The following is a 17,557-nucleotide window of genomic DNA, read 5'->3' as shown; positions in this document are numbered from 1 at the left end:
ACCTTGAGTCCTGCTTCGACGCTGTGTGAAGAAAAATCAATTGATCAACTCTGAAATAAGCAAAAGAACAAAACACAGAAGCTATGCTTTTCTTAACCTTACAAAAAGTAGGTTTCTAGATGTGTATAGATAAGTGTGTAATTTATAGGGGCTAAACAGCTGTCCGTTTATATACTAAAGAAGACCTAAAAATAAAAATTAAAAAAATAAAAAATAAAAAACTCCCAGGGAGTTGAACATTCTGCTTGACCAAAACAGAAATAAATAAAATTTATGTATTTACTACCTTTCATTGAAGGATTCCAATGAATAAAGGGGATAAATGATAACAAGAGTCCCCACTCTTCTAAATCCCCAGTTTTATTAATTTTACAGCATAACAAAACACACTCTTCTATACAGAGTAAGACAACAAAGCTGTTCTCTCAGAGCACAGAGCAAATCTCCCCTCTCTCCAGCCTTTATTGTTTCTGATCCTATAGAAATCTCTCACTAGTTGACAAGCATCTTCAGGTTTCTTTACCTAGAATCCTTTACACAACTCCTTTATCCTTCTCTTGAAGTCCAGACGTTTAATATTCCTTATCATCATTCTTATTACCTTCCTCTTCCTCTTTCGCACAAGTTGGAAATGCTTCTGAGGGGGTGAGGAGCACAAAAACAAACTATGTAGACTCAAATATTATACTCAACTATTAATGTTGAGTTTAAAAAATTGTGGTTTTTGGAAGCATTCTGGCATATAGCATTCTTCAACTCAATTAACACAGAACTTCCTAGAATAAAGGGCACAGTCAGTGGTGGATAAAGCAAGGCAATACAAAATACAAATACAAAGGCAAAAAATACATTTTTCTCAGTAGCAATTTGATATTTACTTTCTAGCTCCGTGTCCTGAGTATGTTCTTCTGAATATTTGTAAACACACCACAAAGGGAAGTGATGCACCACAGAACTAGGATTTTGTAGTTCTTTGGGCTTTAGTTCTAACTTTAGTAATTGTTTCTCTTCCTCCTGTGTCTGCCATCTCTAGTTCTACAGGAGATTTCTTGTATTCAGCTCTTGTTATTTGCTATTGTTCTGTTTACAAGTGCCACTCTCTCGGGGCATTTGCTTTTCTCAATACTTTAGGCTCTACATTCAATCATCATTTCAGCTCTGATTTATTTTTTTAACTTCACCCAACATTGCCTATTTCAAATATCCCAACTGAGAATTCTGAGCCAGGTAAATTGGCTCTTGAAGCATATTGGATTATTGGTTAATATGCTAACCGGCTTTGCCAGAGGCTAAACCTAGTCCTCCCTGAAGTTCATATTTGGCTTTTATGGATTCACTATATAAAATGACCAGCCCCATTTGCCCTTTCCACAGTTGTCTGTGATTACTTTCCTCTTAGCAGATTAGGCAAGACATGCAAAACTATCACAATCAATGGGATCTTTGCAATAATACAGGCTCTTTCTTGTTGAATGCAATAGTGTGGTAGTCCACAGTCCCATCTCAGTGTACCCCTCCACTGATTCCTGTGAGTGTGGCTGCTAAAGATGCAGAGTTCTCCTGTCCATGGAACTAACTGCCTTAACCCATAGCACTCCACACATTCAACAATTATCTCTTTTTCCTACTTAATTTTCTCAGTTATATTTCTCCTTATAGGAAATATCATCCAAGGTTTTGTGTTCTCCTTATAGGAAATATAATCCAAGAAACCGTTCAGTAACCCATGCTTCCATTTTGACTCTCTTGGACATAAGTAACTATCTGCCTGTATTTGATAATAGTAATACTTATTTAACATGTATATTTCCAAGTCCAGACCATAGTCTCTATTTTGATAACAATCACAGTATCATTCAAAAGGTAATGCATAACAGCAAGCATCATCTAACAAAAGAGAAATCTACCACACACAAAAATAACTCTTGTGAGGAAATTAAGTAAACTATAACTAACTCAACAATTGACTTACACTAACCACATACTTTAAAAGAATTTCCAGGACATTGGGTTTTGAACTGCCTATAGTTGGAAATAAAATAAAAAGATTCTTAAGTTAAATCTATAAGACAGCAGGATAGGAATATTTTCCATCTAGAAACAGTAGGCATGGGAGTAAAGGGAACCAAATAGAAATTGACCTTTTGTAACTAACAGAATCTGGTATGGCATGTAAATTCAACTTAAAACTAAATCATTCTTCAAAGATTGATAACTAGATATAAAACATGCTTTAGTATGTTTTGTACCTAGTAGATCCCAGTTAAAAGCATTTTTTCAGAACAAAAATTACAAGTTCAATGTTCCTTCTTATTCTATAACTTTTAAATAATTACTATATTAAAGGACACTGAATTCTTTATTTAAAACCATAAAAAGCTATATGTCAATGTGATACTATTGTCGGTTTACTTTATATCATTACTACTACTTCTAAAACCTCTAAAACTGTTTTCTTTTACTATTTGGTTATCACAGTATTAATTTGGCTTCTTTATAATAACTATTAAAATGATCAAATTCTCAATATCTCTGCTGGTTTCTTATGAAATATAGAAAAATACTGGCATTTTCCGATAATATTCATCTTTCTGCCCTGTTCCCCGCTCTGTACCTCTTATTTAAATATAAAAACTTTAAATTCTACTCATTGCTTTTCTCTATTGGACTCATTATAATCATAGCTACATGCCAGGTCACTTGCAACTAATAAAGAAAAATCTTTTCTCAAACAATAAAATCAATATGACAAAAAGAAATACCATAGCCCATCCATAAGATAAAACACAGAACATGCACATAATTGAGGAATGCATTTATTATGCAAATTCTACATTGGTCTTTGCAAAACTGAAGATTCAATGTTTACTAAACATCCTTTCAGTTGAATATAGAAAATTGATCTACTTCTCCTCAACTCCACCTGATTTTCTAAATGAGATTCTGTAAACCTGAAAGGTTGTTGTTCTATCTTGCAGTGAAGATTCTAAGTGGAAGTCCAGTTTTGTCAATAAGAAGGATTTGTGAAAGATCCTGAAGTTGAAAATAACTTGAAAGCCAATGAATTATTTCATTCCTGTTTTCTGTGGGCATGTCAAGAGAACATATTCTGCTTAGGTTCCTTCCTGCTACTCCTCTGCTTCTGGAATCCATGAGGTAAACAGACTTTTCCCCCTCTTGATCCCACCTCCATCATATTCTGCCTTACCACTGACTCTAAATCTACAGAACCAAAACTGAACTCAAAATTATGACTCTTCAAGCCAAGATACAGCTTTGAGTTTCAGCTTGAAGAGCTTTGGTCACAGCTTCACCCCATGGTAATCTCAGTCCTTTAACTCTGGCAGTGGGAGGCAGGTCTTCAAATCAGCAATCCGCCCAAGTTGTGAGTGTTGTTCTTGAGAGATCTGTCTAGAGAGACAATCTACCCTTATTTTAGGACTTTTTCTGATTCAAACAGCAAAGATTTCTGATACTGTATTCTTAGGAAAGAACAGCTTAGCCTGGGGTCAATCAGAAATTTTAAGTTGGAAATTAGAAATCATTTAAAAAATAAAACAGCAGTCATCGAAGATCTAATTTTGTTGTAGCCTGCTGTGTCTGCTGGAGAGGCAATAACTGATTAATCGTACTGATAGGGAGGGCAGCAGGGAGTAGAGAGTTAATCCTTTGAAGTTAAGGCAGGAGTACACAGTCTAATGGGTCCCTGGTTAGGGAAATGGTTTCCAGATAGTCTGAGGAAAAGGCAACTAAATCAAAGAAGAAACTTCTCCTAAGATAAAGATCAAAGGTCCCTGATCATCACTGAGAGCTCAGTGTGCCAGGACTGGGCAGCTAGTCCATGCTAAGCTAGAGCTGGTGGACCAATGAGAGTGAAGCTGGGACATTGATGACCTGGAAGGAAGATGACCATCCAGAACTCTCCTGTCAACTGTGCTACAAACTGGTTACATAAGGTGTCCAAAGCACTGGACACATTCCTTAGTCTCTGAGTCTCAATTGGCATGATTTTAAAATATACATGTTCACACTCTACATGAAAGGGCTTTTTATTAGAAATAATGTGTGCAAAGTCTCTATGGTAGAACATGCTGTGTGTTCAATACTCCTTACCTACATCCTCAGCTTTTAATTTCATACCCAACACAGCCTTTAAAATAAACACAGAACCAGAAAGAATGAAATACGAGAGTTGAAATATAGGAATGCGAAAAGATAAATAGCTAGAAATAGATCCAGGAGGACTAAGGCTGCCTCATAAGCCCTGGGACATGGGGGAAAGGAAATATTTTCCTGTGGTGAGAAGAAAAGAAATAAAGTGGTCTGGGGCCATGTGGGATCCCAGCCACGCCCTCCTGCTGTTTTAACATCAGATGACTAGGCCACTCAGCAACTGGAGAGTGTTCAACAGTTCCTATTATAATTCTTTTTTCACTCAAACGTTACCAATAATTTTCCCTTTGAGTTTTTCTGTAGCTCAAATTGTTTCTTTAGTGTACCCTTTGGAGGAAGTATGTATTTGTTACTAGAATGCAAGGAAGTAGAAGAGACACAAAATAAAAAAATGCCTTCCATAAAAGTTAGCCATGCCATGGAAGAGAGAAACCACATGGGGCCCCATACCTACACAGAGAATGAGAGGCAGCGACCCTGAGTGCACTGTGTGTGTGTGTGCACATGTGTGTGTGCATATATGTGTATGTAAATTGGACCATCAATTCAAAAGGAAGTAGGGTAAAAAAAGAAAGCATATTTGAGGTAAAAAGAAGTAGTAAAAATGATATAATTACATTTTACTTTTTGAAAACTAAAGCTTTTTAAAGCCCTCTTAGATTGCCCATGCTATTAACTAAAACTTAGCTACTTTTGTCATTGAAATTCACCATGGGAAAGGGTGCAGTGAAGGATTTTATCCTTCTAATGGCCTGAATATAGAAAGCACTATCATGCTTTATAATGTGAACTTCCTGGGTAAGCCAGCAAATCTCTGTGCTTATTTTTGCCAACATGACTTGATGTGTACCATGTTTACAACCTGAATAGAGACCCAACTAATAAAGCACAATACTGCAGCTAATAAAGCATGACGACAACTAATTCACTGAGTTTAATCTGTCAAGCCATTGGTCAGTTGGATGCATGAAAACACCACAATGATTCTACCATGTAAATCAAGCTTGTTTGTATATAGACAGATCTTCTATTTCCTAGAAAATTTAATTTCCATCTTTCTAAAACCCATGTCAAAATGGTATAATATACGCATCCTTATTATAAGCTCTTTAAATATGGATTCAACTAGAGGTCTAGAATGGCTAGTCATGTTCAATGAAGTTTAATCTCCATCCAGTGACATTCATTTCTAAGAAGTTGACATTAATTGGACACAAGGAAGTCTGAACAGTAAAACTGTCTGGAGCTTGGCTCAGAACTCCAGGGTTCTCTGGGAAACCATGACATCTGGACACTTGAGCTGATACCAGCAGACAACACAATGAGATGGACGTAATGTGGAGGCTGGTTTACATTAGAATACCATTCCACGAGTTTTCAACAGATTGAGAAGCAGACAATTGGGTACCCAGGGTGAACTACATGGTCTTGAGAAGCTACCTGGTTATGGCCTCTCTAGATCTGCGACCTCCTTGTGACAACAGGGAGGGATTACAAAAGTTCATCTACGTATACATGCTATATTACACTCATTGCTTTAATATCCATCTAACAATAACCTAAGGAAGACATGCTTCACTTGGGCTTACAACTTGAAGGTCTAGTCCATGGTGGCAGCACAGTCATTGCTGCAGAAATATGGCATCACAGTCACCTTGTGACTTCAGTCAAGAAGCAGAAGAAATGCTCGTACCCAACTTCCTTTCTTTGTGTTCAGCTGGAAAACCCAGCCCAAGAGGTGCCTCCTTTATTCATGGTCAGTCTTCCCTCACCAGGAAACAGTTAAAGATGATGTTTAATATCCAGGAGATTCTAAATTAAATTAGATCAGTGATGGAGATTAACCATCAAGATGCCAGTCAGCCTTGTCTCGAATCCTATGGTGCTCCAAAAATCTTTGGAAAATTGACTTTAACTCATCTCTGCTAAAACAATGCCCTCTCCTTTCCTCAATTCAAGGGTTCTCGCTTACTAACCAACATGATGCTGGATTTATCCCCACTCTCCTAGAAATCATATCTCTATAGATAAAAATAGTTTTGCAAGAGTCCTGAAGCATTTGGGGGTCCCCATTTTAAGCAACAATGGCCCTTTTTTGTCTCCCAGATTTTCTCCCTTGAGCTTCTACTAGGGTTCAGGTAGCTAGTATATCTGAGGTGGCACTTACACTGTCCCTGTAAAAAGTGACCATAGTAAGAGAGATCATGTGGGTAGCAGTGCAATTATTTCTTGCTTAAAATATAAACTCTTGTGCTTGAAGTCAGGTCCCTGGCAACAACTACTTTCCCTACAAAAATGCCAAAAATGCCAGCATGATAGCACTTCTATTGAGTATGATTATTATGATTGATTATGATATGTTGATGAGTGGTTATTATGATTGCTTTATTTAGTTTAATTGTTGCTCTTTTTCACTTTGTGGAATGCTGCAGGATATTTGATCACACAATGAACCCTGAGACTGTGTTATTTACTGTAAAAAAATAAAAACAAAACAAAACAAAACAAAAAAAACTGTTTGTAGCTGTGGTGTGAAATCAGCCCTAGTACAGAGCTTTAATGCAAGAGCTTTCACTTATTGTAAGGAGGATTAAATAAAGTCAACCATAGATCAAGAGACAGAGCAAGCATCCAGTTAACAGGAGTGAACCTAGGAAAAAACATGGAGAGTATGAGGAAGTCAGGGGGACAGACAGAGAGATAGACAGGAAGGATAAGGGAAGGACACAGAGTTTGAAGAGTTTTGAGACAGTGTGGTGAGGATGACAGACCTTTTCAGGAGAGGGTGTCAGTGGAGGAAGGACAGTTGGGTGCTTCTCTGCCTCTCTGAGCTAGCAGGCTTTCACTCCAGCATCTGTCTTCTGAGCCTTTATTTGGAAAATCAAACAACGATTGAGGTTTTGCTAAAAACAGCACCAGCAGATGCAGTACAAATTCCACTATCAAACTACTTCCCTAAACCTTTTATATTTTGTTTGTTTGCAATAGGGATTTCCTTCACTGTGCCCTCTGACCTCGACCTTGTGACCTTTGGCTTGACTAATGATGCTTCTTTTATGACCCTCCATTTGCCTAGTCACTCCCTCATCAGCTTTCTTGCTTGATCTTCTTGTCTATTCTGAAATATACGTTGTATCTTAATTCTAGATTAAAACTTCAAAAGTATACTGATTCCAGCCTACACAACAATTTTACTTCAATATCAGGCCCATAAATAGTTCAAACACATCTGTTGTAACAATGAAAATATAGTTTAATCTGAGATCAAAGAGGAAATGATAGAATTACTCTATATTTGGTGTTTACAGCATCCCAGGTACCATAGTAGGTACTTTGTTTGCCAAAAAAATGGTATAAAATGAAGGATAAGAGCATCTGTTTAATATTAGCTAATAGGTATGAGCCTCAGTGTGGGTATTTATTAGATTGGAAATTAGAACAAATGACTATGAAAAGATTTTCAATTTTTTTCTTTAAAACAAAAGTGCAATTATTATGTACCCTAGAGCTATTTTAAAAATTAACTGAGATAACATATTTAAAAGTGTTAGCCAACATGGTGCTTTTAAACAAGAAATGCCATACAGTATATTAACTTTTTAAAACAATTATTCGCATATGCATGTGTGTATATGCACGGACACAAACACATACCACAATGTATATGTGGAAATTGGAGGACAGCTTAAAGAGTCTGGTCTCTCTAACTGCCACACAGGTTTCATGGATTAACCTAGACTGTCAAGCTTAGAAGCAAATGGTTTAACCCATGGCCCTATCTCATGAGCTCACTCTATTCTTACTGATGGCAGTTTTTAATCTTCATTGACTGGGACTATCATTCAACTCTATGATACAGAAGAAATCTAAGAAAATATGAATAATTTGCTCACTGACTGCACAGGTATAAATTGGCTACCAAAGGTTTTCTTTCTGGTCTGGTTGTAAGACCTGAGTTCTGACACAGCGTGTTCATATGTGACTTTTTGTGGTCCATATGTGTCCATGGGGCTGCACTGCCATGAATCTATAAGGCTAATTGGTCATTATAATTATTATTTAACTTCATATATAATTTTAATAAAGCTACACAAGGCTTCCTGGCTCTCACCTATAAAACACACACACACACACACACACACACACACACACAATCCTTTCTCTTGGTGTTTTGAGGAGGATAAAATGAGAAACAAGACTTGAAAACAATTTATAAAGTGTTGGCTTCTCTTAACACCAGCTACATGTGAAGAGGTATTATTTTTCTAATTAAAGTATAAATGTGTTCTTAATATATGCATGCCACCTGCCAAAAATCATTTGTTTAATAAAATGTTTAAGTGGGCAGGGCTGCTTTGTGTACCATGTATTCTAACTCTGGAAAGGAGCCTCTTAGAAGATGTAAAACATTTGCTCTCTGGGACATCACAAAGTGTGGATACTTTGATCCTTCTTAGAAGGTGGATCAAAATACCCATGGCTCACAGCCAACCAATAGACTGAGCATAGGGTCCCCAATGGAGGAGCTAGAGAAAGGACCCAAGGAGCTGAAGAGGTTTATAGCTCCAAAGGAGGAACAACAATATGTACCAACCAGTACTCCCAAAGCTCTCAGGAACTAAACCACCAACCAAAGAGTACACATGGAGGGACCCATGACTCCAGCTACATATGTAGCAGAGGATGGCCTTTTCAGACATCAATGAGAGGAGAGCCCATTGGTTCTGTGAAGGCTCGATGCCCCAGTGTAGGGGAATGCCAGGTCAGGAAAGTGGAAGGCGGGGGTGGTAAGCAGGGAGAAAGGGGATGGGATAGAGGGATTTTACAGGGCTAATGAGGAAAGGGGATACCATTTGAAATGCAAATAATGTAAATATCTAATAAAATAAAAAATATATAAAATTAAAAAGACTCTTAATCCCCACCCCCACCCCGGGTAAGACATACTGAGGCTCCAGCTGACCTCTGCATCAGCTCCAGAGGCTCCCTTGACCCTGTTCCCTGGTCTAGCCCATGCTATGGCAGAAGTACTTTATTCCAGGCCAGCTTCTCTGTCCTTTTTCATTGCTCTTAAGTAATGACAAGCGACAACTAGCTTCTCTTTAGGAACATTTTAGGAGACTGCAACCATGTTATACCTTTCCTACTCAATATTGTGGCCTTGCTCAAATTTCTTCGACTAATTCAGCAAGTCTCCCATTTGACAGTCAAGGAAGCCTTAAGCTAGTTCCAGCATTAATTTCCCATCTCTTTCCCTGAGCCATGCCTCATTGTTTCTCTTAACTATGCTTTTAAGTATAATACCCCTCCTATCTGCAGATCCAGGCCACATTCCCCACACATTCCAGTTCTTAGGAGACTTTCACAGGATTCTCCCTGAATCCAGTATGCAAAGGAGGTGGGAAAACAATTTTATTTACCCATCTGGATCTTCTAACTTAGCATCCTAGGGACCACAGTAGGCAAAACCAAGTGGAAAGCATGAATGCATGTACACCTTTGTGGAGGATTAAAGCACGAGGGCAAACAGCAGTGAACAGGCTGACAATGTGCAGGCCATCAGAATGCGGGCCCATACAGCATCTTAACAAAGAAAAGGAGTTTCACAAAATATGGCCAAAGGAGGCAATTATGGGAAAGTCATAAGAAAGTATGGTAAATACCTGCTACTTGATACCTAGGAAAAAGCATTTTTACACATGGAAATTTTCTCTGCATAGGAAAATATGTGTCCTATTTTGAGAGCTTTGCTAGCCTACAACAAATGCCAATGTCATTAAACGTAAGATAATCCTTATATCACAAGAGGCATATTTTAGCAAGACATCCATTCTGGTGCTGGTACTTAGCATGATATTTCTACATATGGATTTCCTTGATGGCTCTTGAACTTCAGATCTTTAGGCTTTATCTTGGAAACAATGCCTTAAAAGGATAAATAGATGAGGCTCTTCACCATTCAACATAGCTGGGTAGGTGACTGTCGTTGGAACTACATAATCTAGAAACACCAACATATTTTCCATGTCTTCCAGAGAGAAATATACTAGCAGTCACTAAAAACTTCTTTAACTAACTAAAATATTTCTGGGGCTGAATGGCTCACTGTCCTTGGAAAGAAATCACAGACAGCAAAGCCTTTTCTATTTCTTAGTTTAGCATCAGAATGACAGTTCCAGGTCTGTGAGAGTCAGCCTGCAGCGTAGGGAACAGAAGATTGCTTAGCATATCTCTAATTCTTTCCCAGAAGCTGATCTATAGTAAGAAATCCAGAATAACTATGAGAGAATGCTGATCTAGAGATTCACAGGTTTCCAGAACCTACAAAGGAGCTTCAGAAGAATGTATCTTAGCACTCTTGCGAACTACTAGTTAACTACTTTTTCCCAAGGTCTATTCAACCATCTAAACATGGAAATAGCTAAGAACTCACATCAATACCCTGAAAGAGTAAAGGAAGAGCCACAAGAATAAAACTATTTCAATGGGTGGTTTCTGTCCCATATTCAGATTTTTACTAGCACTTTGCATGTCAAATATTGATACTTAAGGAATAAATGTTATCTTTCCATGCATGCATACCTACAGGAGGGGAGACATAGGAATGATGGTTATAAACAGAGAGTTCTTGAGCCCAAGAAACTGAAAGCATTCAGATAAATTCTATCTAGAACACACAGCAAGTTATGATTATAATTTAAGTTTAAAAGGAAAAAGTTGAGTATTAGCAGATCCTAGATGTGACTGTTCCCCAAAGTTTCTTCCTCTCCAAAGTTCAGATCTATCGAAGATGGACATAGCTCTCATTACTTTTGTGCTGGATAACTTAGAAAAAGCTAACATCATCTGAAAGGAGAAAACCTCAATTAAAACAATATGTTCATCACCAACCAAAAAGAATATAAGGGCTGGACCTAGATCCCTGCACATATGTGGTAGATGTAAAGATTGGTTTTCATGGAGCAGAGGCTATCCCTTACTCTGTTACCTACCTGTGGTTCCTGTTCCCCTAACTGACTACCTTGTCTGGCCTCAGTGGGAAAGGATGTGCCTAGTCCTTCAATCACTTGGTTGGTATTCAGGGGTTTGGGGGAAAATCTCTCCCTTCTCAGAGTTGATAGGGAAGGACCATTTGAGGAGAGAGCTAGGAGGTGTTGGGGACTATGATTGGGATGAGAAAGAAAGAAAGAAAGAAAGAAAGAAAGAAAGAAAGAAAGAAAGAAAGAAAGAAAGAAAGAAAGAAAGAAAGAGAAGAGAGAGAGAGAGAGAGAGAGAGAGAGAGAGAGAGAGAGAGAGAGGGGAAGGAAGGAAGGAAGGAAGGAAGGAAGGAAGGAAGGAAGGAAGGAAGGAAGGAAGGAAGGAAGAAGAAAGGAAGGAAAGAGAGAGAAATATGTTCATGAGATTGGGCTGAAAGCAAGACTAAAGAAATGATATTTTATTAATGATCACTAAAGAAGGACCCAGCCCATTGTAGCTGGTGCTATTGCTGGGGTTGTGGTCCTGAATTTTTTTTAAGATATCAGGCTGAGCAAGCAATGATGAACAATCCTATGGTCTGTGAATTGTATCTTATTAAGTCTGAGGTTTTGGGCTAATATCCACTTATCAGTGAGTGCATACCATGTGTGTTTTTTTTTATTGGGTTATCTCACTCAGGATGATATTTTCTAGTTCCATCCATTTGCCAAAGAATTTCATGATGTCATCGTTTTTATAGCTGAGTAGTGCTCCATTGTGTAAATATACCACATTTTCTGTATCCATTCCTCTGCTGAAGGACATCTGGGTTCTTTCTAGCTTCTGGTTATTATAAATAAGGCTGCTATGAACATAGTGGAGCATGCGTCCTTATTACATGTTGGAGCATCTTCTGGGTATAAGCTCAGGACTGTTATAGCTGGGTCCTTAGAAGCACAATGTCCCCAATGCAGTAACAAGAGAAAGGACTAAAGGAGCTGAAGGGGTTTGCAACCTCATAGGAAGAGCAACAATATCAACCAAACAAACCTCCCAGATCTCCCAGGGACTAAGCCATCAACCAAGGAAAACACATGGCTCCAGCTGCATTTGCAGCAGAGGAATGCCTTGACAGGCATCAATGGGAGTTGAGGTTCTTTGTCCTATGAGGGTTTGACAGATGCCCCAGCATAGGGAAATTGAGGGAGAGTAGGTGGGAGTGGGTTGGGTGGAGGTACATCCTCATAGAAGCAGGGGGAAGGAGGATGGGTTAGGGCTTTTCTGGTGGGACAGAGGAACCAGGAAGGGCAATAAAATTTGAAATGTAAATAAAGAAGATATTCAATTAAAAAAGAATAATTTAGAAACAAGAAAATCAAAAGGGCATAGCCTTGCCATTCAACACACCTACTGAATAAGACAAAACTCAGTCTATAAGTCATAATGAGTACTGAGAAAAATAAAAGTAAGAAAAATTATGCACTGAGATAGGGGAAGGAGATCTACATGAGGAGGTAGGACTTGAGCTGAGGTCTGAAGAATCACTTGTGAGAATTGTGGTTTTGAGAAAAAAAAAAACAAAAAACCAAAACAGTGTGCTGAAGACTCTAAAATAAGAATACACAGGCAGACATTTTACAAACATAAGCTGTCACAGTGGAGGAGGTTTTTGAATGTATTCTCGTCTCCAGGTAGAGTGAGAACAGGGAAGTGGGCTGCAGGGTGACTATACATCTAAAGGGTATGTCATAGATCGCACACTAGGGTGAGGGACACAGACCTGGAGCATAAAATCACACACCACGAGAAACCTGTGGTCCTTTGACATCAGTGGATAACACAACTGGAATTAACAAGCCTAGAAGAAAGTGGAATGGACTCCAACAGATCTGGTATATAAGACAAAATTTGAAAGCATACAAGGTCAGAGGATTGCTTACAAACAGAGGAACCACAACTTCAGATGGACAGTTTCTCCATGTGTACATAAGTAAATCCGTAATTTCAAAGAAAGAGCGTGCAGGTGATTATAAGTGATTTACATTTGATGCTTGTTGGAGACAGAGATTATGATACTGAATATGAAATGAAAGACTGAAAAGTGAAGTAAATAAATATGGTTAAATATGCCAATATTTTGTAAGAATCAACCAGAATATTCTAGGCTGGTGAAATGATTCAGCAGATAAACTTGCTTTCCATACAATTCTGGTAGTCAAAGTTTAATGCCTGCTACTCAGGCAGTAATTGACTTACTCTTATTACCTGAGCTACTCTTCTGGTGCTGTGAATAGACACCATGACCAAGGCAAATTATAAAGCAAGGCCATTAGTTTGGAGACTTGCTTGCAGTTTTGGAGTGTTAGTCCATGACTACCGTGGTGGTAGGGAGCGAGGTGACAGGCAGATAAGCATGGGTTAGAGCCATAGCTGAGAGCCCACATCTGATCCACAGTTGCAGCTACAGTGTACAGGAAAGAGAACAGAGGAGTAAAGGAGAGAGGGAAGGAAACAGAAAGAGACAGAGAGAGAAACCTGGCATGATATAGCAAGGATGGGCTTTTGTAAACTCAAACCCTATACCAGTGACAAACCTCCCACAAGGCCACAGATCATTCTGAAAATGTTCCACCAACTGGGGACCAAGCATTCAAACATGAGTTTATGAGAGCCATTCCCATTGAAACCAACTACAATATCTATCTTAGGAAAAGAAAACAAATTTGTGCTTTATCCTCTATATCAAAACCATAGTACAGACACATCCATCCACCAACCCATGTACATACAACATGCACACATATAGACACACTCAAGAGTAATTCAAAAACTGCTAAAATTTTGCTACCTGTCATTAGCTTAGTATCTCATGCCTTTGGAAACATACTATCACAACACATGTTTAATTCTTTAGAAAACTGCTAGCAACAAGACACTTGGGACTTTCTTACTAGGATGCACTGCTTCTTATTATTATAGAGTTAATTTCCTAGGGGAAAACATGGATCAAATTTTATAAGACTTTGTATGTCACAAAGCAACAATAGATTCTTCCCCTATGCTACTAAAATAACTACATTCATAATACTTCTGATATTCTATCTACAACGAAGGCCATGAATGAAATTAGTCAAAGAGTATGATAAATGAAATGTGAGCCTCAACTGACAGTATGCTTTGAGGAAAGGAATCAAATACTGACATTCTAGAAGCTTTACTAAATAAAGCAACAGCAGTATGATAACTAATCTGGTTTTTACCATTATGACTTTGGATTGGGATGTCAAGATACTTCCTCTCTCTGTCTCTGTCTCTGTCTCTGTCTCTGTCTCTGTCTGTCTCTGTCTGTCTCTCTGTCTCTCTCTCTCTCTCTTTTTCAAGAAGTCCTTTAAATACAGATTTGTGATATGAAAACCATTATATCGATTTTATAATGTGTTGCATTATATCTCTTATCATATCAGCACAACTAAGTGCAAGTCTTAGAAAGACCAGAAACCTTGTGTTCCATGACTCCTCCGTAAAGAATTCTCGGAAATGCTGATACCTTTCTACATGATCACAGTCTACATAACTGCTTGTAGGCATGCTCATATGCCTGATTTTTACTGTAACTGAATGAATATCAGACCTATATTTGAATAATACTAATAAAAAGCAAAAGGTGATGTTCACTTAGAGACCCACTTATCCCCACAACTGAGCCAATATCCAAACACCTCCTGGGCCATTTTGACACTTAGTTCTTTTATATGTTTACTTTCCTACCGTGCCTTCACTCTCATGAACCAGTCTAGTATGCTCAGCCATGTTTAAACATCTGGGATTCATCATGCTGGTTCTGTTAATCAAAGTTCTGGTGATCAATTCCAGATGCTGACTAAGACCACGCAAGCATTGCTTACATTTCTAACTGCAATCAGACCTGACTTCTCTTATCTAGAAAGTAGCTTAATTGTATAGGGGGGAGTTATCCTTTACAGTAATTTTTAAATTAATTTTCCATACAGAGATAAAAATGATAAGTTGCCCTAGAAATGAGTACATATCAAATAAAATTTCAAGAAATATCATTGAAAATTATATGTTTAGTCACATTAACTCAAAGATTGTTGTAAGGAGGGGAAAATAAGTACTATCCAAGAATCAACTATGTGTTGGATATCATGGAGAACAATTACATGTTATTTCATGGGGTTGATTTAATTCTCACAATGAACTGTGAACTACAAATTATCTCCATCATACATATGAGGCCATGCAGGTCCATCGAAGTTAATTGCATCTAGTTTTTGGATACCAAAATCACTACTCTTCCATGAACTACTTTTTGTTGCAGTTTTAGAAAATATGTGCCAAAAGGATGAATTTGAAAAAGAGAAATTAATGGTGTATAACCTGCTTGGAAACTATTTCTCCAAGGAAGTTTATAACTGTTAAATCTAGTCTCATTTTCATAAACAGCTTAGTGTTTTGCTCATATTTTATTAAAATAGTTTAATTATCTGATAACATAATTAAATTTTCTTGAATCCCTCAGAAGTCTAGCATATGAGGGAAAGAAATTGAAGCAATCTAATTCCAAGGGCAGAAGCTCTATAATAAGCACTTTATATTCCAGACATGGTGCAGTCCCCTAAGGAATCTGGTGTTATAGACAGAGGCATGACTGACTCCTCATGTTAGGAGTGCTGGGGGACACAGTTCCAAATGGCTCAGCCCTTACAAGGCAACCTGATACTCTATAACTTAACCAAGTATTTTTAAAAGTAGTATGTGTGACTGGAAATGGTTGAAGAAAACTTCCAAAGATGAAGAAAAACCAAGACATTCAGGAGCAAAAGGAAGAAGCAAGCAAACCAGGAAGAAGAAGAAGTAGAACTGTGATCTAAATTCTGAGTGATGCCAACAAGCCAAAATGAACATCAAGTTCCCATTTCTAACAATGGTCTTGAGTTCGATACTCTTCTTAAAGGTCAGAATTCCCCAAGTTAGGGCAGGATTTTACCTAGAAACAAACATGTTTATAGATTTCTGACTTTGCAAGAAACCATATACAACAGTGAGACACAGAAACCAAAGCCTTGAAATAATAGGCTGCCTTGAAAGACCACAGAAAATGAAAACAAACCAACCTTGCAAACTGAAGATACAGTAATTGTCTGGAAGAGAATAGAAGAGGATCACATTCTGAAATGTTTAAGAAAAGTTAAAATCTCAGTAAAAATCAATAAAGATCCCATACTTTGAAAAAATAGGAAGCATCTGATGTTTAGAAAATCAAACATTGGAAGTTTAAAAATAGGTCCAGGGAAATTAAACACTCATTGGCTACACTGAACTATACATTTGGCACAAGCAGATAAACAGAAACTAGACAGTAAGATCTGGAGGCAAACATTTCACCTAACAAAATAATTGTGGGGGACTTCAACACTCCACTCTCCTCAATGGACCGATCAGGAAAACAGAAACTAAACAGGGACACAGTAAAACTAATTGAAGCTTTGGACCAATTGGATTTGACTGCTATTTATAGAACATTTCACCCTAAAGGAAAAGAATAAACCTTTTTCTCAGCACCTCATGGTACCTTCTCCAAAATCGACCATATAATTGGTCACAAGACCAATTATTTCTGTTTTCCTGATCAGTCCATTGAGGAGAGTGGAGTGTTGAAGTTCCCCACAATTATTTTGTTAGGTGAAATGTTTGCCTTCAGATCTTACTGTCTAGTTTCTGTTTATCTGCTTGTGCCAAATGTATTGTTCAGTGTAGCCAATGGGTGTTTAATTTCCCTAGACCTCAACAAATACAAGAAGATCGAACTAATCCCATGACTCCTATCAGATCACTATGGTATAAGAGTGGTTTTCAATAGCAACAAAAACAACAGAAAGCCCACATACACATGGAGGCTGAACAATACTCTACTCAATGAAACCTTGGCCAAAGAAGAAATAAAGAAAGAAATCAGAGACTTTTTAGAATTTAATGAAAATGAAGGCACAACATACCCAAATCTATGAGACACAATGAAAGCAGTGCTAAGAGGAAAACTAATAGCCCTGAGTGCCTCCAAAAAGAAAATGGAGAGATCATACACTAGCAGCTTAATGACACACCTAAAGGCCCTGGAACAAAAAGAAGCCAATTCGCCCCAGGAGGAGTAGAAGACAGGAAATCATCAAACTCAGGGCTGAAATCAATCAAGTGGAAACAAAGAGAACCATACAAAGAATCAAGGAATCCAGGAGCTGGTTCTTTGAGAAAATCAACAAGATAGATAAACCCTTACCAGACTGGCCAAAGGGCACAGAGAAAGTATCCAAATTAACAAAATTAGAAATGAAAAGGGGGATATAACAACAGAAACTGAGGAAATCCAAAAAAACATCAGATCCTACTACAAAAGCCTATACTCAAC

The sequence above is a fragment of the Apodemus sylvaticus genome, chromosome 17, assembly GCF_947179515.1.
Source record: "Apodemus sylvaticus chromosome 17, mApoSyl1.1, whole genome shotgun sequence".
Classification (NCBI taxonomy): Eukaryota; Metazoa; Chordata; class Mammalia; order Rodentia; family Muridae; genus Apodemus; species Apodemus sylvaticus.
Note: the sequence above shows the minus strand (reverse complement) of the source record.